At 36.7% G+C, this 24,876-nt stretch overlaps 1 long non-coding RNA gene and 1 pseudogene across 1 annotated transcript in view; one reads left to right on the top strand and one right to left on the bottom strand.

Moving 5' to 3' along the window:
* The window catches only part of LOC107639660, a 7,384-nt gene extending 444 nt beyond the window's left edge, over positions 1-6,940 (top strand). Inside the window, exons 2-3 of the long non-coding RNA XR_001620260.2 lie at positions 454-458; positions 6,805-6,940. This is a non-coding gene — a long non-coding RNA (uncharacterized LOC107639660). The remainder of the gene's footprint in view (positions 1-453; positions 459-6,804) is intronic.
* On the bottom strand, positions 7,733-11,055 carry LOC107639659 (annotated as a pseudogene).

Here is a 24,876-nt window from a genome sequence, read left to right as displayed (position 1 = left end):
GATGAATCAATTTCACCAATAACTTATCGATTGAACTATTTAATCTAGTGAGAAGATAATTTAACGAAGTCGATTACCATTATAGCTAGGATGTAAAAAGTAAAGTTTATATAATTCTTTTATTTTTTTTCTGAAAGTATACCAATAAAACAATCGTGAATTTTGATATTATTGAATGTCAAGAATACTCTGCTATAAATGTCAAAATCCATTAGTGGCTTTAGAAATAATAATAATAATATTGGAAGAGGACATCTTATTGTGCACTAATGGAAAAAGGCATAATAAGATCGAATAAAGGAGAGATGACATCAAGCTGGGAGATTATATTCACAAGATACAGGTTCTTCAAGTCAAAAGCCAAAAAGACTATCTTTTCCTGGAGCAATGGGGTAACTTTGTAAACTCTGCAGATTCAAGGGCTGTTGGCTGAATTGAGCCATAGGTGATGAGCCAAGGTAGTTGTGAGATATGTATTAAAGCATTAGGAGCTCTTAAATTTGTTGTGGTGTAATCATGTAATGACCGTTGCAGTTCTAATTGATTATAATTAATTATCATTGATTATAATTAATTATGCTTGATGGCAATGCCAAAATTAATTAGGAGTGGTGAGTTTATCAACTGGAATTCCTTCTTCCATTCTTTTTTTTCGTAAATACTCATTTCAAGTATTGATGTTTTGTATATTTCATCATTCTCAAATAAAATGGCTCTTTTTATATTTTATTGAATGTCTATAATTTTTTTTAAAGAAAAAAGACAAATGTTTTTTTTATTAATTACAATATATTTTATCCCTTTATGAGTATAATCTCTATTACTTAGGATATAAAAGGTATAAACTAATTAATAGGTTATTGAAATATAAAAATCGAAGTTAACATGATACAAAAATAAAAACATGTCTACTTATTTTAAGTCAAAATGTCTTCCCTCGATGAGCACGACCATGGATTCCTTTAATATAAAAACTTTTAATTAAGTGCACTAAAATGTCCATCTGAATGTATAAACATTAGTTACAATGGGATTTATGCACTCTCTTGCTTAGTGAGCACAAATTCTTCTTTATTCGCTGATCTCTTCCACAGTTACAAATTGTTCATCTGCTGTTGAGCCAACGCATGAATGTCCTCAAGATGAAAGCAATGCCTTGTTGCTATTCACGTAAAGCTTTGTCATAAGCGAGTTTGCTTCTTATTATCCTTTTAGTTTTCCTAAAACAGAATCTTGGAAACCAAGAACATATTGTTGCTCATGGCATGGTGTTGAGCTTACTGGCCATGTGATTGGCATTGATCTTAGTAGCAGCCAGCTCGTGGTAACGTGTTCATTATTCATTACACAATTAGGTTTGTTGCTCGTATTGTAAATGCCGGAAGTAGAAGAGCATTCAAATCCAGCCGCCCCTACTAATCTCTCATAGTGGATTTTTTTAGCGTAAGAATTGGAAATGGAATGTTTCAGTCCAATCGAGGGCATAGAGAAATGCAAAAATTGTAATGGTCAAATAAAATATACGAGTTTGAATAAAATATACGAAATGCAAAAATTGTAATGGTCAAATAAAATATAGGAGTTTGAATTTAAAATTTATCTTTTGATGAAGAGAAAATGACCACTAGACAAAGAATAGAAAAAGAAGGTTGAAAATATGAAACTAAGAAAAGAATTTAAGAGAATGAATGAGTGACGGCTGTGATTTAAAAACAGAAGAAGACTAAATTTAATTAGGTTAACTAATAGTCAAAATCATAAAAAAATAAAAATAGACTTAGACTTTTAATAATTAGACTTAATTTATTTATAATGGAATCATTTAAAATTTAAAATGGAGACACATATATATCAAATGATACTGGGGCAAGTGCCTCCCATTCATAAGGATGGGTCCGTGCCTGTACGAGTGAAACAAGCGCTATGTGACAACATTGAAATCCATGCTTTGACTTGAATAATAAAGAAAGCAAGGGATAAAAGACAAAAAGGGAAAAGTGAGCTTATATGCTCACCGAATATTTTCAAATTTGAGCAAGTAGTATCTTGAAGTATTCTTGTCGAGATGTATGTTTATTACTAAAAAACTATAGCATTTCGATTTGTAGAAATAAAGAAGTGTTTCGAATGCTCTTAGATAGTTTGTAGTTCAGGTTTGAAATCTTTTTGTGTCGTACATTGACCCATGTACTTACTTTGACTTATATGTCTCTAACGAACACATTTTATTGACAATAAATGAAACTTGCACAAAAATATTGAAATTTTATCAATACCATCCATTTAAGAGAGGATGAAAACTCAGGTGAGTGAAGTTGAAGTTGATATCTGAGAGTCGTTGAATGAAAATTTAGTCAAATCAGTCAAATCATTTAACGATTTTTAGGTATCAATTTTACATGAAGTTGACTTCACTTGAGTTTCCACCTTAAAAGAGATACTTAGTAGAGCTATTGAAGATTATTTGGATGCTTGAAAATTACATCAACTTTTTAGTGTAACAGTTGACAATACAATATCCAATGATGGTGAAATTTTATAATTAAAAAAAAAAGCTAAATACATGAAATAATCTAATTTTAAAAAGGAACCATCTTCATATGTCTTGTTTTGACCATATTCTAAATTTGACGGTAAAGAAGATTTGAAAGAGATCCATAATTCGATTAGAAAAATTTACAATGCAGTAAAATATGTAAGTCATCTCTTATGAGAGGTGAAAGCTTCTTCGGGTGTATTGAGCGGGAGAACATCAACTATAAAGGCCTTGTTTATTTGGACGTCGTGACTCGGTAGAATTCAACTTATTTAATATTGGAAGCATTTGATTTGCTAAATTTGCAAGATGATAAATCTAAAAATGAGTTGAACAAATCCATTGTGTGTTTCTGGATTATGATTGGACATATGTGAAACCTATTTTACCGTTTCCAAAGATATTCTCGTGAAGTTACATTGTACATTTTTGAGACTTTGTATGTTACTAGTAACAAACATTTAAGAAGTCTTGAGTATTGGAAAGAAAATCAAATTGCATTGTGAAAATAATAATTTAAGCATAAAATTAACACTGAACAAGTTGCAAAGGAAAATTACTTATCATATTTTCTTTGTATCTTATTGCCCATTATCTTATGCTTAAATAATTATTTTCACAATTTAGCTTAATTTTTTTTCTAATATTAAAGATTTCTTTCATGTAGTTATTACTAGTAACATTCAAAGTCCAAAAAATATGCAATATGGCATCATAGAATATCTTCGAAAATGGTAAAATTGATTTTGCATATATCCAATCATCATCCATAGGCACACTATAAGATTTGTTCAATTCATTTCTATAATTATCAACTTACAAATCTAGCAAATGAAATACCACCCAAGCTTCAATATTAAATAGGTTGAATTCCACAAAGTTCCTACATCCAAACAAACAAAGCCTATATAGTAGATGTTCTCCTGCTCACTGCACCCGTTGAAGCTTTCACCACTCATAGAGAGATGATTTGACAAATTTAATTGTTTTGCAAATACTTTTAATCAAGACATCGATCTCTTTCAAACCTTCATTCACTATCAAATTTAAGATACGGGCACAACGAAGTATATAAAGATAGTCTCCCTTCAAAATTAGACTATTCCATACATTTACCTCTTTTTCAAGTATAGAATCTCACCATCATTGCATGTTGCATTATTAACCGTTACACTAAACACTTATAAAATTTCCAAGCATCCAAACAAGTTTTAATAGCTCTACCAAGTATATTTTTTTTGAATGATCCATAATTTGACAATTTAATATCTTTTTGTGCAACTTCTAAACTTTATCAATAAGGTGTGCCAGTTAGAGATAGTCACATTTTGACTCGACGCCCAAGTGATATTTGCAAGACACTTTTTAACAATGATGAGAAAGATAATTTTGCAACTTCACTTCTTCGCAAGTACATCACTAGTCAATGTAAGACGCGAAGGGATTTTAAACTTGGGATATAAACTATGCAAGAGCATTCAAAACACATTTTTTTCTACATATCGAAAGACTAGCTCTTCATTAACAAACATCTCAACAAGAATTATTCATTAACAAACATCTCAACAAGAATACTCCGATATACTGCTTAGTCAGATTTGAAAACACTCAATGAGGATATAGGAGCGTTTTGTCCCCCTTCAGTCGTTTGTCTTTTATTTTTTTTTTTTATTGTTCAAGTCAAAGTATCGCGTCTGATGTTGCCACATAATGCTTGTTCTACCCATATATTTTATTTAACCATTGCAATTTTTGCATCTCACAAACTTCTTTATACCCTCGATTGGACTAAAATGTTCCCATATCTGAGATCAAATCTTACGCCCAAAAGATTCACTAAGTTTAGAAGGTAACGAGGGATTAGTAGGGGAGGAAGGGTTTGAATGCTCTTCTACCTTCAAAATTTTCAATTAGAGAAACAAACCTAATTGTGTAATGAATAATGAACATATTACAATAAAATCAAAGAATCCTAATTCTTAACCAGCAAGTTGGTTTTTCCTGGTTGAAAATAACATTTCTTTTGTCACCCTCAGCCATAATCACCAAAATAATCAATAAAATAAAATCCAAAACATAACAGTGGGAAAAGAAGAAAAAAAAGATACAGACACAAAATAATGTAATTGGGGAGTGATAGAGAAACATAATCTCATCCCTATTATGTTATATAATGTTAAGTCAATAAATGAAAATTCAGCTACGGAAAAGTGACATGCAATGTCATTAATGATAATATAATCAGCAGCAACTACTGTAATGATGTAAAATTCAGATACCATCCAATATAAAATGGGAGAACAAACCATACATACACTAATTTGATTAGTATTATTTGGATGGGAATGGGAGAAACAAAAGAAAGGAATAACTCAGAATCTTCAATTTAGGAATCTTCAGGTTTGGTCCAATCAACTGGTTATTCTTCAAAATCCTAAGAGACAATTAACAACAACAAAAAGAATTGTTATCACCAAATCTCAGTGTTGGGGTAAAAAAAAATAAAAAGTGACAGATAAATGCACAACAGAAAGAGAAGCTTCGAATTGAACCCAGAAATTAAAAATGCTAAGAAAATGTAATATATAATCATGATAAATAGTTGCAGACTGAGATAGTTGAAGAGAAAGAAAATCACAGAAATGGTGAAAAAGCAGAGGAGAATCCATGAAGTGTAAAGGCATAAAGTGGTGGAGGGAAGCAAATGTCTAACTGCGAGCCCACGACAACATATTGCAGTGGCGACGGGGTTCTCCGGTGTTGGCAGTGATGGTTCGCGACGGCAACGACGGGTGTGGTGGGTTGGCAGCAGCGTGGAAGAGGCACATGAATGGTGTTACTGTGTTAAGACTTCTAAGGTTTAGGAGTTTGCTGAGTCTTTGGCAGTATATTACTCAAGTGATTTGAAACTAGTTTTTTTTCTTTCAAACCGAAAGCTAAAAAAAACTTTTTATAAAAACTGTAGTTTCAGTTCAATTTAGTTAAACGAGTTTTTTTTAACACCCCTATCCATAACCAAATCAATGATTCATTTCCTTTCTGGTTGGGATTTTTGCCTCAGTTGAAAGTAATTGTTATATGTCAAAATAACTTTTATGGAACCTTAAAGTGCTCAAGGAGATTCACATTTCCCAAACACCACATCATTGATCTTTCTCATCATGGTTTCTTTATAAAACTTCCTTCAAACATGATAAAGAGTTGGAAATCCATGGCAGTTTCCAACATAAGTCAATTACAACAAGAGTTGGATTTATCATTTCTCTCTTAAGGGACAAGAATGGGTCAAAATGCTTTATTCATTCGAATTATCTAACAAAGGGATTATTGTGGATTATGAGGGGTGTCAACAATCTGACTTCATGATGATAGCTATTGATCTTTCAAGTAACAATATTTCTGGAGAGATTCCATATGTCATTGGAGAATTGATGTGTCTTACTTTACTTAACTTGTCCAATAACATATTTGTTGGCTACATTCCATCTTCATTTGAGAAGCTCTCAAACCTTTAAAACACCGGACCTTTCACTAAATAGTTTGTCGGGGAAGATTCCCAAAAAGTTAACAGAACTAACTTTTATGGAGTTCTTTAATGTGTCCTTCAACAATCTCTCAGGTCCTATCCCGGAAAGAAAGCAGTTCTCCACATTTCAATGCAACTTAGAGGGAAAGCAAGACTTGTGTGGAATTCAATTGTGCAAGAAATGTAAAGATCATGTGATGCCTTCACCACGTGCATCTTAAGATGATCGTGACTCAGGATCTCAATATGGCTTTGATTGGAAAGGAATTTTGATCAGATATATGGGTGGGCTTGTTGCTGGACTGGCATTAGGAAGAACTTCTAGTCCAGATATTATTGGATGTGTGAAATGGATCTCTTTTAGGTAAGAAATCATGACCAGACTTTGGAAGTTCATGTAACAATATAGGATTTAAGGGATAGAAGGAGTTAGCATTGAGCGCTGGTTTCACTGTATGAATGTGTGTGTATAATTGGATGTGTGAAATAATGAATGTGTGTTCGTTGTGTGTGTGTGTGTATGTGTGTGTGGATTATTAGAAATCATCATGAACTGTGGATGAGAAATGTGCTTTAAGGTAGCGCTAAAAATTTTACCGTCTTTGTACCTATATAAACTACCTAATGAGATTTTGTACTCACTTTCTCTCTCTGTATTATATTCCAAAACATCTTCCATACATTATCTTTAATTTGTATAAAGATTAAAATAAAGGAGAACCTTTCATAGATTAGATAAAAGTCTCACCTCACATAAACTCAACGTGAATTGAATATCCATGAACCGAGTACCTTCTTTGCTTTGTGTCAATGACACTAAACCTTCAATTACTGGATCTTGTTCTAGCTCTATGGAGATCATAATAGTATATGAATGCCATCAAAAGAGATTAATAACATAGTGACATCCAAGCCAACAAGCTATAGCTCAAATGGCATAGCCTCCCCATACTCACCTAGAGGTCGAGGATTCAAGTTTCCCTATCTTTGAGGGAAAAAAAAAATATAGTGACATCAAAGTAGTACCAGAACTTAAAAAAAAAAAGCAACTTTGTACATTACATTCCAGCATCAAAATAACCACAAATAATATAAAACTAGGTTAAATAAAAAAAGGAAATAAATGAAAATAAATAGTCAGGTTCCTTGCCTGACTTAGCTTCACAGTTTCTTTGTTAAAATTATTCCAAACAGTGATTGAACCCAGTTCCCCTGTCTTCAGGTACACTCATTACTCAAAATTATGAAACTGAAAAAATGACGCCTATTACTAATTTATTTTAGTTCCCACAATTTTCAGAATATAAATTTAGTTTTTGAAAGATTAGCGACATCAAACTGGTCCATAGACTGCACAGTAAAAAATTGTCCATACATTATTAATTTTGCTCACCAAGTGACATTACTTGATTCCATTAGAAAACAACTTTTTTTTAGGATATTTTGATCTTACAAAAATCAGTTGAGTACCTTATAGCTGACATTCAACATTTCAACTGTAGAACTCTAATGATTGTTTTAAAAAAATAAACCAGGTTGAAGATGTGTGCCATACACTAGTTACACACATGCTAATAAGTAATGGACTTATGGACTTGAATTTATCACATCATGGAAAGATGAAAACAATAATCAAGCATTGGATATAGTTATATATACATACACCACACCTGCTCCCAATGTGCTGGAGGGTCCTCTGATGCAGTGGACAGGAGTCAGGATTTGTCCACTTTCTCTCCTCCGACTACTGTGCACCAGATGATTATCAGTAAAGGAGTTGATAATGATAATTGTTTGGTGCTGTTGCTGGCCAATTAAATTCAATATCAAACCAAAATGCAAAACCAATGTAGACATGCAGTGGGGCTGTAGAACAAGCGAAAATTATTTCCATAAATGTGATATATCAGATTTTTCAATAATAATAAATGTTGAGAAGGAAAGAAGAAATTAACAAGAGAAATGTGGGATGGAGAAAATATAGAATATGTACCACATGTTACCAATAATCACTAAATGAGCAAACCCCATCCTTAAAATGATAAAATCGAAATCCATCTCTCATTATAAGTTCCCTTGAGGTGACAAAAGAAAATAGCTTTATTACCGAGTGACAATCATGGCAGACACGGAGATTTTTCATCACATATAAAGGCATCCAAGATGGCAAACTCAGTAACCCAAAAGCAAAGGCAAGCTTTTCACTATGGTATTTCTGACTCCTATGGGGAGAAGAAATTGGACTAATATATCTTTCTGTATGTTCTATCTTCTTCATCATCTCCTCCAGTTTTATATAAATTTCCTTTATCTGTGGATGATTGGTGTCATCTACGGTGAATACTTGTACCGTGTTATCAACTTCTATCCAACTACAGCCTGGACTCTTTCGAATTCCCTTCACTTTCATTAGCTTTCTCATATTAGCAACACCTTCTAACTCTCCAGATTTAGCATATATATTTGCTAGAAGGACATAATTACCAGAATCTTCAGGATTTAATTCCACCAAGTTCTTCAAGGCAGTTTCTGCTAGATGTGATTCATGATGGATTCGGCATGCTCCAAGTAGAGCCCCCCAAACAGTAGCATTCGGCTTAAAAGGCATTTCATCTATCAATTCCTTAGCCTCGTCTAGCATCCCTGCTCGTCCAAGCATATCTACTATACAAACAAAGTGCTCATTTGTAGGAGAATACTAAAAACGTTAGTCATGGATTTGAAGTAATGTTTACCCTCTACTACAAGCCCCATGTGGTTGCAGCCAGATCGAACAGAAATATAACTAATGTGATCAGGTTTGCACTCGGTCTTCAACATATCCTCAAATGTCTCAATTACTTTCTTGCCTAAACCATTTTGAGCATATGCTGCCATCATAGCATTCCAGGAAATAAGGTTTTTCATATGTATTGAGTCAAAAACTTTCTGTGCTTCATTGATTTGCCCACATCTTGAATACATGGTAACAATACTATTTGCAACTGAAACATCCGATATAAGGGCGAACTTAATGGCATGAGATACAATTTGCATCCCAAGTTTTACAACAGCTAAGTCAGCACATGCCCTAATTGAAGTAGCTAAAGAGATCCAGTCTGGTTCTACTCCTTTTCTTCTCATCAGAACATACAACTTCAGCCCTTCTTCCGATAACCCATGTTGAACATATGTGCTTAGCATTGAGTTCCAAGTGATGACATTGCGCTCAGGCATTAAATCAAAACATTCATGAGCTCTGGAAATGTCTCCATTCTGAGAGAAGGCAGTGATCATGGCTGTCCATGATATAGTATCTCTAAGTGGCATCAATCTAAATGCAAGATAAGCTTTCTCAAAATCGCCAAACTTTGAATACATTGTAATAATTGCATTCCCTACAGGAACATAAGAATCCATACCACTTTTGATTGTATATCCATGAAGCAGCTCCACAATAGCAACATGATTTTGTTCTAAACAAACCCCAAGAACAGTTGCAAGGGTAACATCATCCAACACAACAAAAGCCTGTCTCATTTGGTTAAACAATGCCAGAGCGTCTTCTTCAAGTCCAAACTGAGCCACACTAGTGATCAAGCAAGTCCAAGAAACTTCATTGCGTTCCTCTAAGCAGTCAAACACGTGCCTCGCCAATTCTAAGCATCCACACTTGGCATACATATCTATCAAACCACTTCCCAAATAGGCATCTAAGCCATGCTCCACGCGAAGAACCCGAGCATGCAAGTGTGCACCCCATTCAATATCACCAATGCTGGCACACGCGCTGAGTACACTGCCATATGTCATGAAATTTGGGTTAAACCCCCTATCACACATCTCTAAAAACAAGAAAAGGCATTTTTCCCCAAGGCCATGCTGAGAGAAAACTGAGATCAACCTGTTCCATGAAACAGAATCATGTTCCGGCATCCGAGCAAACAAATCAATAGCCTTATAAGCTCCGTACAACCTAGAATAACCGTAAATCATGCTATTCCAATAGAACAAACTGGGCTCCTCAATGCCAAAGAAGACACTCTCCGCGAACCCAATCGCTCCGCATTTAATGTACATATCAACAAGGGAGTTTTGGATGCTAATATGGGATGCTAAACGTAACTTGACCACAAGGGAATGCAACTGAAGAGCGAAAGGAGTGCATCCGAGGCAGCCACAAGCCTTCATTACACAAGTAAACGAAAAAGGATCAAATTGTCCTGAGTTTGACCATTATGAAATTCGAATTCCTGGAGCATGGAAGCGAAGGTCTGGATGCTATGAGCTGGGAGGCCATTGTGAGAGTAGCCGGATATGAGGGTTGTCCAAGAGACGGAGTCTCGTTAGGGCATTTCGTCGAACAGGTGTTGTGCATGGGAGACCCGACCAGAAGAGAGTAGCGCATGGATGATGGCATTCCAGGTGAAGACATTGCGGTGAGTGGTGGACTCGTGGAAGAGGCGGAATGCATCGTTGGTGAGGTGGCAGTTGGAATAGACATGGAGGAGGCTATTGCGCAAGAAGACGGAGGCGTACCAGCCAGAGAGGATGAGGTGGCCGTGGAGCACGCGAGCGTCGCGTGGGAATTTGAGGGAGGAGCAATGCTCGAGTGTTTCGTAGAGGTTCTGGTAAGATAGGTAAGAATAGGGCATAGACCTAGGCAAGGGCATGGCGAAGAAGAAAGGAAGCATAGATATCAGAACCAAACCGGCAATCTACTTGGTCATATGACCGGGTCACTGAGTTATTGGTTCAATCGATGGGTCACTGATTCACCTAATTAAGGGTGCACAAGATCCGGTCCGGTTCGAAGACCCGGACCGGACCCGATGATTTCGGGACTAATTTGGCCCAGTTTCGTTATGGCCCGGTCAGACCCGAGGTTTCAATAGATGGCCCCGGTTATTTATTAAATCAGGTTCGGGCCAAGCCTCGGGTCACCCGGCCCTGGCCTGTTAGACCCGTGTAGTTGTTTACTACTTAATATTTTGTTGTTATTGGTTGGTATGACACTATAAATTATTATTATTATGTTAATCTTGTGTTGGTTGTTAACTTTGTTTTAATTGTCTTTTGAACTTTGAATGTTTAATGTGTAATTGATATAATTATTATTATGTGAATGTTGCAATGTTATGGAATAATTATTTTCCAAAATTTAGACGTTCAAAAGATGTAGAATCTAATTTTTGGTGATGTCGTGATAAAGTTAATCAAGACCCGGCCTTCACCCGGTCTAGACCCGGCTTAAGTGTGGTCCGAAAGTAACACGATTTCATCGGGTCTAGGGTCGGGTAAGGGTCTCATAAATAGACCCGGTCATTATTTAGGGTCGGGTTCGGGTCACGGCGTACCCGGCTTCACCCGCCCCAATGTGCACCCCTAGACAAAACTATGATTGAAAAACATAATCGATAATCAAGTCCAAGTGATCTTAAAATCGAAATCTATATCTTCATAGGACAAATTTGGAGCTTGATCAACATTTTTCTCATTTTGATTTGCATCTATATCTTCCATAAGAAACTTCATTATGATGTTATGCAGAGAAAGAAGAGTTTGAAGAGAGAGGTACAAGAAACTAGTGAACTGAATTAACTTCATCTTATTCTTCCATCAATGAATCAATTCTACACACCTCTTAGAGGGATGCAAAATGTAAGAACTGCAACTAATCAACCAGTTAATTAGGTGATTAATATTGCCTAAAGTAGGTTTCGAAATATTAGAGTGAGAATTTAAGGATTTAAATGTGATTTTTGGACTCAGTAGGTCTTTCTGAGTCAAAAAATGTATTTTCTGCGAAAAACCGTGAAAAACCGCGAATCGGTAATTGAATCGGTTCAAGTCTGCCTGGTGCTGCGCGAGAAAAAGTGAAAATAGTCAAAAACCTTAGAAAAATGTTAGAAATAGAAAACCAGGCGTTAATTTTAAAGGTTTGGCCCGAAATTAGGCCAAACGGGCTAAAAACGCTAACGGATTGGACCGGGCCCAAGTTGGGCTAAAGCCCAACGTATAAAAGGGTTCATTAAGTGAACCCATCAGCCACAACACACTCACTAACACACCCATTCATCTGAGAAAGAGAAGAGGGAGAAGAGAAAAGAAACACTATTCACACACCTCTTCTTTTCGCGATATCTCGAGCTACGGTGCTCCGATTCGCGTGCCGTTAGCGGCTACGCGAAGCTCTTGCCGAGGCCGTCAATTCTATCTAAGCCTTGTGGTAAGTTTCTTGAAATTATTCTTCCCTTCTGCTGCCCTAAGATTTCGAGTTTGATGAGTGATGATCTTGAGAAAACCTTGTGTTTTGGTTGTTTATGTGCTACTCCTTAGTGAGAAAATATTGGGTTCTAGCCCAAATTTCAGTGGATGTGGTAAGATTCTCATGAACCCTAGTAAGAATAACTAATTTTGAGTATTAGGTTTTGATTTATGTGATATATGTGGTATTAGCTTGGATATTGGAGCTTGTTGGTGCTTGTTGGAGATTCTTGGTGGCTTAGATTGTGATTGAAACTTTGCTTGTGCTCATTTTGAGTTAAAGGGCATATTGGAAATCGGCCAAGGTATGATTTCGGTTTCCTCTATGTAGTATATAATATTCATGGACACTTAGACTAGTGACCCATAGGATAGGTTTGGATTTAAATGGTTGTTGAGTTGTTGAATGATGGTATGTGATGATTTATGATGAATTGATGATTGTTGAGTTTGATTATGATGATTGATAATGATATGATAAGGATGAATGATTTGTGAAGTTGAGAAGGGAATTGTATTGATATATGTGATGTTAATGTTGATGATTTGGTAATGTAGTTGGAAAAAATGTTAATGAGGATTGATTATAATGTGATATACTCATGTTGAGGTTGAGGATGATGAAAGGTGAAGGAAAATGTGGTAAGCCTGGTGTAATATGATACAAAGGGTTGATTTTGATGAGAAATGGAGTTTGGGATGGTTTGGTATGGTTTTGGTTGTGTTTTACAAGAAATTGAGGAAATTGTGAAATTGGGTAAAAGTTGGTTTTTGGTGAACTTTGTCTAATCATAACTTTTGCCTCGGTTTTCAAAATTGGTTGAAATTTTTTTAGAATTAAAGTCCATGGAAAACCCTTTAAATTGATATAAAGTTTGTAAGATTTGAATTTTTTTTAGAGAAAGTTATGATCATTCAAAGATTGGTGTAAAAATCTGAAATTCTGCTAAGTTACAGAATTTTATGATTTCTGGTATGTGCGCACGCACAACCCTGAAAAAATTTTAACCTATGTGCAGGCACAGACCTGTGCGTCCGCACACGCAGGGGAAGGCTCCCTGGTTGCAGCGCTAGCACAGCTTGTGCACGCACACACCAATGAGGAATTGCAACCTGTGCGTACGCACAGCCCTGTGCGCACGCACACGTTGGGAAGGTCAGTCTGTTGGGGGCGCTAGCATAGCTTGTGCGGGTGAACAGACTTGTGAATTTTTGTACCTATGCGTACTCACACTTTTAAAAATCTTCCTGGGCGTGCGCACGCACACCACTGTGCAGACACACACATCCTGTTTCTCAAATTTAAGTTTGTTTTCAACTATTTCATTTTTCCAACAAGATTGTAAGCTTCTATAACACCATTTTGAGACTTTTGGGATTAATTTTGGGCATGAGAACATGGGAAATAACCTATGGGTTTTAGTTGATGATTATTATGAAAAATTAGCAAACGGAGGCTTAGGTTTCGGGTGTACTGAGGATGGTTTGATGGTATGTGAATGATAAATGATATATGGGTTGAAAACTGATGAACTATTGAGTTCGGAATTGAGATGTGAATTGACAGTAGTTGTGATGAGTCGAGGACTCAGAAATGGAAATGTTGATGTGACAGTGGTTGAGATGAGTCGAGGACTTAAATGTGCAATGATGCTTTATTGATATGTTGAAAATATTTTTTGAAAAACCAATGAACGTTTTAAATTGAGATTATGAGATGCTATTCGCCCGGCAGGGATGGTGGCTGGATCCCGCCTGTCGAGGTAGCGACGGCAACGTAAGGACGGTGGTTTAATCCCGCTTGCATTGAGATGTGAGGTATGTGGCAAGAGTATCCCGCTCGCATCCCTTCAGATCAATAGAGCGTGCAGGCGCAAAACCCTGGACAGTGATCCGAGCACTATATCTCGGGGGTTCCCAATGATGATTCCGAAGGGCGACATCTCCATGGAGATGTGTCGGGTTGGCAATGGAACCGACAATGTGATATCACAGCCAATAGGGCAGGCATTCATCATGTGCATCTTTTATCTATTTGTATGCTTTGCCGACTTGTAATTGTCTGCCTAATTGAATAACATGCCTATTTGTTTACTTGAATTACTTGCCTTATATGCTTCTACTTGTGTTTTACTTGTATTGTAATTAATTGTGATTTCTACTGGGATTGAGGAGGTTCGGAAGGCGGTGCCGATGGGATCACATGGAGGATCGGTTGGTGAAGGCTATGGGACAGCGGTGTTTGGTTAGAGTAGAAATCCCCTAAGATAGATTACCCGGTTTATTTATGTTAAGGTTTACATATTATGCTTATCTATTTTAGTATGCCTTAAGATTAAATTTTGTGATGGATATGAAGTCTAGGATTGCCTTTGGCGTCCCGGGGTCCTATATCCTACATCACTGGCCACTGTTACCATACTAAGAACCTCCAGTTCTCATGCCATATTTCTGTTATATTTTTCAGATGCAGGTCACAATCCACCTCGGTGAGTTGCTTGGATGGTGACAGAAGCGGAGGATCCGGATAACTTTTTGAGTCTTTTTGATTTATTTTGCTATACATCTCTCACTTTTGTGTTTTGTCTTAGCTTAGAGGCATATATTGAGAGAACAAAACTTGTATAAGCTGTTCTTACTGTCTGGTTTCCTGTATGGTCTGTATATGGCTAGCCAGCTTAAATTCCGCGAGCCGTGACTAGATTCTTATGATATTCTACTATTATATTTTGATATATCTTATCTGTATCTTGTGCTTTAAGTTAGTAGCTTTGTTATTATGTTTTGTGCTTTTTAAATCTTGTTTCTGAGCTATATCCTTCATCGGGCTTCTAGATATTATTAATTCTTTCTATATATATTATGTATGAATTTAGAATTGTCGTAATCTCTGATTAACCTTTGCTTTACGACGCGAGGTAAAGCTTAGGCTAATTAGGATGTTACACAAGAGCTTTATTTATAAGAGAGTTGGAAAAGAGAGAAAGAACAGAGATCAGAATAACAAATGCTAACTAACTTTACCAAACTGATTTTGTTATTGACTAACTCTCTTATCTCTTATCCTTTTAACATATAGCAACAAAAGATTTAGCATTTTTTAAGCAACACAACAAAAAGGTTCAATAACAAATTCAACTCAAGTCAGTTATCCAGTAACAAATTCTACTCCCAGCAAAAACCATATTTATGATAGGTTCAACATCAAATTCAACTTATAGCTAACAACAAATTTTACTTCTAGAGTTCTGGCAACAAATTCAGCTATGATAACTATTATAACTTTTGGGCAGCAACAAAAAACAAGAAAATTGAAACAGAAAGAACATGGAGAACTCACTAACAAATTCAAGGTTCATGATAATCAGTAACAAATTTCAGCAACACATTCAACTTTCAACAACAAATTATTTTGGCAACAAAATCAAAGTGCAGGGGGAACTCACCAAATCGGGTTGCACGAAGGAATCTGACGGCGAAGGAAAAGCTGATGGCGAGGGAGAAGCTGACGGCAAGGCTCAAAGCAAGAAGACAACAACGAAGACCAGCCCACCGGGATCTTTTGCCTCTGTTACCGGCGACGAAGAGCGCAGGGAAGGGAGAGATCAAGACTAGGTGCAAGACAGAGACCGTGAGAAGCAAGAAGATGAGCACCACCACCACCCGAGGGACCAGATGCGGTTCCGTCTGCTTCTGCCGCTAGCGAAGCGAACGCAGGGGCACGGGACCGCGACGACGACCAAAGTGAGTGGACGAGGAGAGAGACTGAGAGAGCGACGAGGTGAGGCGGTGAGAGACTGAGAGTGACGACTGTCGAGGTGAGGGGAGAGACGAGAGATGGACTACTGAGTACTAAGTTCCGACTGCCGAGCTAGAGATGGAGAGAGCACAGAGACTGGCTGGGTTCGGGGGGGTTCTACTCAGACTCTCGGAGTCAAGAGTCTCAGATTTGGCATTTGGGCATAGGGTTTCGTCGAAAGGGAAAGGGGAGGAGGGGGGTTATGAAATGAGGCCGTTTCAGGTATTAGGAAGAAAAAAAAATAAAAATGACTCGGACCAGGTTAAATTAACCGGCCAGGTCACCGGGTTTCACAAAAACCCGTCAGGTCGAACCGGATTCGACCGAGTCTGTTACACAACTGGTTCAATGAGTAATTCGGTCTGGTCAGATAATCGGATGTTTTCAGTCGAACCGGCCGGGTCGAGGCGGGTTTGATAACTATGAAAGGAAGATAGGTCTAATATTTGAAAAACAAATTAACCTTCTTCATTTTTTTATAGGAAAAAATCATTAGAAATGATCTCGTAAAGGGATTTTTTTAAATAAATAAAAAATATTTTATTTACTTAAATATACTATTTGTATCATTTTTACGAAAATTCATTTTATTTCTCACCTCGTTTATACCGTAAACAAAATAAGAGACGATGCGGCCTATATATAAAATTCGTTTACAGCGTCCCTTGGAAGTTATTTCATCCATTTCTTCTACTTCTACCCTTTTCCTAATCATATTATCGAATTATTCAACTATTATAAAGTGCAAAAATGCACGTGATGGGAACATCAACCCACTGAACGCAACATGGCACATCGCTAGGGCCACCGACTTCAAGGTTAGTCTTGTTTTTTTTTTTTTTGTTTAATTACTCTGCACTGAATTTTCAATTAGTTCCCTATATTTTTTTTTCTTTTCGATTGAGTTCCTATACCATATCAGGTTTTGTAATTAAGTCCATACTGTAATAAAAATGCTGAAATTAACAGAATATTCCGTTAAGTAAAATGAATATGCCTAACACTTGACTGAATATTCTATATAGTTTAACAGAATACTTCGTTAATTTCAACGTTTTTATCACGGTAAGGACTTAATAACAAAATTTGATATGGTATAGGAACCTAATTGAAAAGAAAAAAAAAGTATAGGGATCTAATTGAAAATTCGATGAAACTATAGGGACCGATAGAGTAATTAAACCTTTTTTTTATGTTTATGTTAGAGCATGTATGTATAGCCATAGTTAGGGTGCTTTTATAGAACTAGTATATAATATATGTTAGGAGGATGAATGCATTGTTAGCAAGGGTTAACTGATATAGTATGATTTTAGGTATTAGTAAAATCAATTTGTTATGTAAATGTTAATTTATTTTTTTATTTAAATAATTTATAAGTTAAACTATTATGTTAATGTTTATATGTTTATTAATTTTGTTAACTTTGACAACATTATAGTTTTATAGATTTTTTTATCAGGTTTTTTTTAATCAAAGGTCTCGCTTGCTTCTCCAAGGCGAGTGACTCACACACTTGCACCACCGGACGCCATTATCCCCTACTTGAGGGAGGTTGGTTTCGGCGACAGGGTGGCACTCAGGGACTTCGTGTTTGACAACTCCCTAATCAAGGTATTCATGGAGCGATGATGTCATGAGACCCACACTTTCCACCTGCCATAGGGTGAGTACACTATCACCCTATAGGATGTTGCGTACTACCTTGAGTTACGTGCGCATGGAGAGCCAGTGGGTGGGTGCTTTCGAGATTTCTAGACATGGTATGGGACTGAGACCTGGGAGTTAGTGGAGTGGCTACTTTGTGTCAGGCCTCCTGTAGTTCAGCAGCAGGGTGCAAAGAGGAAGGAGTCTTTGTTCCTCAAGTTGACATGGCTTCGGGAGCGATTCCGGAAAATGCCCAATACCCATGATCCAGACACCCTCCGACAGTACATGAGGTGTTACATACTGCTGTTGATTGGGGTTACCTGATGACTGACAAGTCAAACAATCAGGTCCATCTCCGGTGGCCGCTACTACTTGAGGACTTTCAAAGGTGTCGTACTCGATCTTGGGGATCAGCGGTGCTTGCATGGACGTATCATTCCTTATGCAGTGCAGCACATCGAGCCACCATAGACATCGTAGGATGCACTCTGCTGCTAGTCTCTTGGATATACCAGAGATTTCTCCAGTGGTGTTCACTTGAGCGATAGGTTTATATGTACCCCATGGCTACAAGGTACCTACTACTTATGGTTTTCCTCTTCTTAGTTTACGTAATTCAATATGATGTTCGATAAATTGAAGTGTTGTTATTCTTGCAAATGTCCACAGGTTGATAGGTATGGCGTAACAAAGTAGGAACCAGCACGAGCAGAGAGTCTTCCGATGGTGTTGGGCATTGGATTAGTTACAGTTAGATGATGTAAGTGAGATTCTTTTATTCATTTACATTTGCATGAATTACTTATGCTGTTTTAGTACCTATTACTTAAGTGCTCGTCCTACTCATAAGGTGAAGAGGAAAAAGTTTGATTCCAAAAAGTCATTGGAGATTCTTTCGAAGGAAGAGTTAGATGTGGGAATTAGAGGCAGAACTTCCTTTAAGAGCATCCTGGTGATGTGAGGCTGTTGAAGAAGGTGGGAAAATAGGCTATTGGGAAGTATATGCAAGTATATATATGTATTAGAGTATTGACTTGTATACTAATGCTTGTTTTTCATTTTATTTGGTATGATCATTTGTATGTTTACAAGTAGTTGCTTCGAGGTTATTATGTATAGGTCGGACAACAGAGTTGGTAGGGACCAAGGAAAAAGATGTTGTTGAAAGGGTAGCGAATCTGGAGAAATCTTTGAAGGAAAGAGATTATGTGATTATTGATGTTACTGCTAAGATGAAAAGCAAAGAGGAAGAGGTGATGAAGCTGCAAGATCAAATTCAACTGTTGCAAAGCCAAATGAAGGATTCTGATAATGAGAAGGAGAAAATGACTACCCAAATTCATGAGTTGGAGAATGAAGTGTTAGAAATGTTTGCCGTAGGTTTTGATCGAGCAGTGAGCCAGGTGGTGGTTTTTTCGCTGGAGTTTGATGTTGGTAACCTTGACGTTACCAAAATTGTTGTAAATGGTAAGCTCGTTGATGATGAAACAGGTGAGATTGAGGAAGAGAACATAGCTACCAGTGAAAAAGATGTTTACTACTTGATTGCATTGACTTGTTCCTTGTTTTGGAAACTTTGTTTTGAACTTTGTTTAAATTATATGCCGACCTTTGATGTCGGTTTTATTTTGAATTGTTTGGATTTTTGGCTGACCTTTGATGTCGATTTTATTTTGTATAAATAGTTGTTTGGATAGTTTGAACAATTTGGTGTTTATTTGCGATTAATGATGACTTGCTAGATTCCAACATTTGTATGTTGGTTTGTATGAATAAGGTAGTTTATAGTATTTGATCGATTGATAAAACCTTCTATTGTGGAAGGTGCGGGGTGATCGATCTCGCTAAAACCTGTCTGAGTAAAACCCAATGCGAAAAAAAATCTCATGATCAGGAAAAAGAGTAACTCTCTACCCTGTCTTTTACAAAGTATTAGCTATAGTACAAACCTAATGATGATATGTTCCAAGTGTTGGGCAGTTCAGTTTCAGCCAATGTTTGCAGAGAATATGCTCATTTTCCATGCACTTTTGACACTCTAAAAGGGCCTTCCTAAGCTGCTATGAGTTTCCCATGTCCTGGGCGCTTCCGAACATCTTCAATTTTTCTAAGTTCCAAATCTCCTTGTTGTAATACTCTTGGACTCACTTTCTTGTTGTATTTTTGTTGTATTGTGATTTGCATAGATTGTTGTCTAAGTCTGGCGAGGTTACATTCTTCATCTAATATGTCGAGCTCGGCTAATCTTATCTCTGTTAGTTGCATCGTCCAATAGGTCGGTTCGGAGTGAGCCTTGGGAGATTTCTACTGGTAGCTGATAAACCACTATTTTATGGTTTATCTTGTACTCAATTGAGTGGTTTTTATCAACTCTTTACCCACTTATTCATACTATTTGCATGGTTTTACAATTCCTTCCCATAATTTGTGCTATGATTGAAAACATGCTTCTTTGGCCTTATATTTGCTAATATTAATCCTCTCTTATCACCATTAGATGCCTTGATATGTGTGTTAAGTGATTTCAGAGATTACAGGGCAGGAATAGCTCAAAGGATGGAAAGAAAGCATGCAAAAGTGGAAGGAATACAAGAAGCTGAAGGAACTGCAAAGCTGTCAGCCTGACCCTCTCGCACTAAAATGGCTATAACTTGAGCTACAAAGGTCCAAACGATGCGGTTCCAGTTGCGTTGAAAAGCTAACGTCCGGAGCTTCGATTTGATATATAATATGCCATAGTTTCCCTGACGCTAGGCGACGCGACCGCGTGCTCCATGCGGACACGTTGCAGTGACGAAAAATCAGCGTGTTTGAATTCGCAACCAGCAAATTCTGGGCTGTTTCCGACCCAGAAAACACAAATTAGAGGCTATAAAGTGGGGGAATGCATCCATTCATAAAAAAAGCTTTCACATTCACAATTTTAGGAGTAGATGTAGTTTTTAGAGAGAGAGGTTCTCTCCTCTCTCTTAGGATTAGGATTTAGGATTTCTCTTAGTTTTAGGAGTGCCTCTCAATCCCAGGTTCAATGTTCTTTTACTTTATCTTTATCTCTTACTTTCAGATACTTTAATGCTTATATTAGTTATGTTGCTTATTTGGCTTATGCTACATTCATGTTATGATTTTCTTAATTAATATTATTTGAGGTATTTTCAGATTTAATTTTGCTTTGCTTTATTTATAAATGTTTTTAATTTAATTTAGATATTTTCTCTTTTGGCTTTGGTTAAATAATTGGTGACTCTTGAGTTATCAAACTCATTGTTGATTAAAAATTAGAATTCTTCAAGAATTAATTTAAGTTGCAATAACTCTAACTTTTCCCAAGGAAAGACTAGGATCTGAGGAATAAAAATTAATTCATCCACTTAACTTACCTTCATAGTTAGAGGTTAACAAAGTGGGAGAAAAATCCAATTATGATTACAATTGATAAGGATAGCCAGGATAGGACTTTCAGTTCTTCATACCTTGCCAAGAGATTTTACTATTGTTAATTTATTTTACTTGTCATTTAAATATACCTGTGCCCATTGCCCAAACTCCAAAACCCCCCAATTTACAAGACTCATAACCAATAATAAGAACATACCTCCCTGCAATCCCTTGAGAAGACGACCCGAGGTTTAAATACTCGGTTATCAATTTTAAGGGGTTTGTTACTTGTGACAACCAAAACGTTTGTAAGAAAGGTTGATTGCTTGGTTTAGTAACTATACTTGCAACGAGTATTTATTATAACTTCTAAACCATCAATCTTTAGTCGCTTCAGTAGCATAGATTTCGCTCCGTAAACTAGTCGGAATGGTGCTTCTTTTGTTGAGGATTACAGTCTGGTATTGTAACTCCATAAGATTTCAGGAATAAGTTCAGCACATCGTCTTTTATCCTCTGTTAATTTCTTCCTTAAAGCCTGCAAAATGATTTTGTTAGCTGCCTCTGCGAGCCCGTTGATTTGTGGATGATCTATAGACGAAAAATGGTGCTTAATGTTAACATTCGCTAGAAAAGATGCGATTTTCTTATCGGTGAATTACTGACCATTGTCAGTAATGATTCCTTTGGGTAATCCATATCTACATATTAGAAATTTTCAAATAAAAGAGCGTACCTTGTCTGAGGTTATTTTGGCAAGTGATTGCGCTTCTATCTACTTTATAAAGTAATCTATAGCTACTAGTTAGAATTTTACCTGGCCGGTTGATATCGGAAAAGATCCGAGGATATCAAGCCTCCATTTATGAAAAGGCCAGCCAATTTCGGTGGTATGTAAAAATCCCGCAAAATTAGCGAGTAATTAACCAATAAATTAATTTTTAATAAAAAAAATTAGAAATGTGAAATTTTTTTAGTAAATAAGGATAGAACTAATTAAAACAAGAATTTTGACACTAATTTTAAAGAATTTGGCCCAAAATTGGGCCGAACAGGCCGAACCTGTCGAACCGGTCCCAAACCGGGCCCGTGGGCCCAACCCACTCTCTTAAACAAATGAGCTCAGCTCATTTGTCTTCTCTATTTGTATGTAAAGCGCAAAACTCAGCCAAGAAGGGGAGAAAGAGCTCTCTTAAGAACATAACCCTTAGTTCCATTTCAATCCTCCGTAACTTTCAATCCGGAGCTCTTATTGACGAGCCATTTGCGGCCACGTGTTTGTCTTGGAGTCTTCTTCAATTCTATTTGAACAAAGTGATAAGTCTCTCTCCAATTCGTGCCCAGTTCTCTTTGCCCCATTTTTACACGAAATTTATTTGGGTTTTGAGTGATTTTGATGATTTTGGTGGTTTAGGTGCAATCTAACATTGGATAATTGTTGGATTATACTCCAATCATTAATGGGTAAGGTAAAAAAACTCTAAACCCTTGTGATTTTTCCAATTTTATATACCCTTGTGCTAATTTAGTGAATTGTATGAATTAGATTGAAATTATGTTAAATTGGAGTTTGAATTGGTGAATTGGAGCTCTTGGAACAAACCTTTGGTGGCTGGAATTGTCGGAGTTAATTGGGAATCTTGAAGCTTAAACTTTGGTGTTTTTGGAACTTAGGGAGAAACTGGCCAATGTATAGTTTAGGTTTTTCGCATTTAATATATAATGTCTTGTGAATACTTAGGCTAGATGACTATAAGATAGGGTGGAAAGATTAAGCGTGTTAAATGCTTAGTGCTTGTAATAGTAAATGATAATATGGTTTGAGCATGTGATGGTGTTTAATTGATTATATTGGAAATGGAATGATGAATTAGGGTATGGTAATGATAGATGAAATGGTGATCATGAAGGTGTATATATATGATTGTATGTTGATGATTGTTGGCAAATTTGTGAAGTTTAAGTATAGGGTTTACGAAACTCCTCGTACGCGACCAGGCGATTCTGCCTAGTTTGCATGCGTACGCGAGATGAGGCATGCGTACGCGTCTTGGTCTAAATGCGTACCCACACGTACGCGTGTCTCCTGTTTCAGCAAAAATAAATTTTGTGTTTTAAAGCTCAAATTCAAACCTCTAAACTTCTATTTTCATTCCTTTGGCCTCAGATTTTGTTAGTAAGCTTAGTAGTAGGATAAAGCTAGAAAATGGTGATAACTTGGAGATGAAGAAAGATTTTTTTAAAAAGGTAATATGTGGTTAGAGAAAATGGTATTTGATTGATAAAGATGATGAAAGTGGTATACGAGACAATTAAGAGAGTAAAATAACATTGAGAATGATATGTGAGACAATTGCTGATGTTAATTAATTGAGAATGATGAGATGAGCTATGACTCATTGTTAAGAATGAAAATGATATATATGAGATATGATTGAATTATAATTGAGACATTCATTAACCCCTCTGTACGTAAGATGTGACCAGGCACTCTAACTCCCCGGGTTCCCCCATGGTATATATATATATATAATTGTGAGCTTGGGGTGTTGTCTCCCCCATGTCAGCTTGGGATCCGTCCCATGGTTAATTATTGAGCTTGGCGTTGTGTGTACAGAGGGATTTAACCTCATGTTGTATTTTTGTAATTGCTGGAAGACTTCTGAAAGGTCAGCTTGGTGGGCTTCTTCGGATTTTGATTTTACTACCATGTCATCAACCTATACTTCCATGTTCCGACCAATTTGATCTCGAAATACTTTGTCCATCAGCCTCTGGTATGTTGCACCTGCATTTTTAAGTCCAAAAGGCATTACTTTATAACAAAAATTACCTTGATCAGTTATGAATACTGTTTTGTCTTGATCTTTTAGGTGCATCTAAATTTGGTTGTAGCTAGAATAGGTGTCCATGAAACTTAGAATTTGAAAGCCATAGGTGTTATCCACCAAATTGTTAATGCTTGGCAATAGGTATAAATCTTTGGGGCAGACCTTGTTGAGATCTGTTAAATCTATGCACACGCACGACTTTCCCAAGTTTTTCTTTACCAAGACCACATTCGCCAACCATGATGTGAATTTAATTTCACGTATGAATCCTACATCGAGCAATGTCTAGGTTTCTATTGTGGCGGCATGTTTTCGCTCACTCCTGGGGTTTTGTTTTTTTTTTTTTTTTTTGCCAAATTAGTCAAATATTTGGGTTTATGGCGAGTTTGTGGCATATAAGGTTTGGATTAATTCCGGGCATATCCATGGGTGTCCATACAAAGAGGTCAGCATTGGATTGAAGAAATTTGGTAAGATTTTGTGTGTCACCTGCAGAGAAAATGGAACTAATGTTAGTATATTAGCAACTGTTTTCTATAAGTTGTACCTTTTGAAGTTCATCCATCGGTATTGGTCGGCTGGCATAGTTATCTCAGGGATCGAGTTTAGCTAGTTTTGAAATATCATCTTCTTGTATACGGAGTTGACCTGTTGAATTGGTTCGGCCAGTTGTGATCTTAGTTTCAAACCTGCTTTGTAACATTGTCTTGCATCCTTATGGTCGGCAAGAATAGTTGTAATGACGTCGTCTTCCACATGAAGCTTCATGCACAAATGCATTGTTGATACAATTGCCCCAAAAGAATTTAGGGATGGTTGTCCCAAAATGATAATATAAGGGCTTATATAGTCAACTACTAAGAATTGAATATCTAAGGCTTTTGAGCACGGATGCTCCCCTAGGGTCGTT

The sequence above is a fragment of the Arachis ipaensis genome, chromosome B04 (assembly GCF_000816755.2).
Source record: "Arachis ipaensis cultivar K30076 chromosome B04, Araip1.1, whole genome shotgun sequence".
NCBI classification, from domain to species: Eukaryota; Viridiplantae; Streptophyta; class Magnoliopsida; order Fabales; family Fabaceae; genus Arachis; species Arachis ipaensis.
The sequence above is the reverse complement of the archived record's forward strand: the minus strand, read 5'-3'. Positions and strand labels throughout refer to the sequence as shown.